Below are 1,577 nucleotides of genomic sequence, written 5' to 3' on the forward strand. Positions count from 1 at the left end.
ACCCCGAAGGTGGGGAGGCCGCACCCTTCACGTGGCAAGGTACATTGGTGGCTAGCCAATCACCTACTCCGACCTTGAAGCGTGGCAGACCCCTTGGTTCAAAGGATTCACAACCTCGGAAGAGGAAAATGGCACCAACTAGTGACCCTTGTTTGAATTTGACCATCGCTCACTCATCCGTTCCAACGCATGAGGTTATTCTAAATTACGATGATGCTTCAAACGAAACATGCTGGCCTCCCGAGAATTATGAGATTTTGGTCCACTACATAATATTGGATAAAGTTTAGAATAGAAATGAGATGATCGTCGACGATGCATTCTCATACTTAGTAGCTACTGACATCATGCTTAGCGATGACATTGAACCACGTTCCATTGATGAATGCTGATGTAGAATTGATTGGTCAAATTGGAAACAAGCAATCCAGGTCGACCTCGATTCGCTCGCGAAACGTAGGGTATTTCGACCTATCATTCCTACACCACCACGCGTGAAGCCTGTTGGCTACAAGTGTGTTTTCATGAGGAAGCGTAATGAGAAGAATGAACTAGTGCGATATAAAGCACGCATCATAGTGCAAGGCTTCTCTCAACGCCCTGGGATTGATTATGATGAGACATATTCCCCCGTAATGGACGTTATAACGTTCCGCTACCTAATCAGTTTGGTAGTTTCCAAAAAACTGAATATGCAACTTATGGACGTGGTAACCGCGTATCTCTATGGGGATTTAGATACAAAAATATACATGAAAGTTCCAAAAGGACTTCCATTGACTGGTTCAATTAGGTTGAGGAGATCACTCTACGGATTGAAACAATCCGGGCGAATGTGGTATAACCGTATGAGTGAATATTTGACAAGTTAGGGTTATGTGAACAACAAACTATGCCCATACGTGTTCATAAAGAAGTCACATTTCGGATATCGTTGCAATTTATGTCGATGACATGAATCTGATTGGGACTCCTGCAGAGCTTGAGGAAATTGCTGCACACTTGAAATCGGAATTTGAGATGAAAGATCTTGGGAAAACTCGGTATTGCCTCGGCTTGGAGATCGAGCATTGTTCGGATGGAATCCTAATACATCAATCAAACTACACCTAAAAGGTGTTGCGTCGTTTTAATGAGGATAAAGCGAAGCCTTCAAGTACACCCATGGTCGTTCCGACTCTAGATGCTAAACGATATCCCTTTTGTCCAAAGGAGGATGAGGAAGAGATTTTGGAACCCGAAGTTTCTTACCTAAGTGCAATTGGGGCTTTATTGTACTTGGCTTAGTGCACTAGACCTAACATCTCATTCGCTGTGAATCTATTGGCTTGATACAGCAATGCGCCCACATGCAGGCACTAGAATGGTGTTAAAGACATTTTTCGCTACCTTAAGGGTACTACAGATTTGGGTTTCTTCTATACCTGTGAATCTCCAAGTGTTGCCGTCCCTTATGGTACTCAGATTGATTCTCGCTTTGTTGGTTACACAGATGCTGGATATTTGTTTGACCCACGTAGAGCACGTTCTCAAATGGGTTATGTCTTTACGGTTGGAGACACCGTTATATCTTGGAG

Source organism: Malus domestica, chromosome 13 (assembly GCF_042453785.1).
Source record: "Malus domestica chromosome 13, GDT2T_hap1".
Lineage (NCBI taxonomy): Eukaryota > Viridiplantae > Streptophyta > Magnoliopsida > Rosales > Rosaceae > Malus > Malus domestica.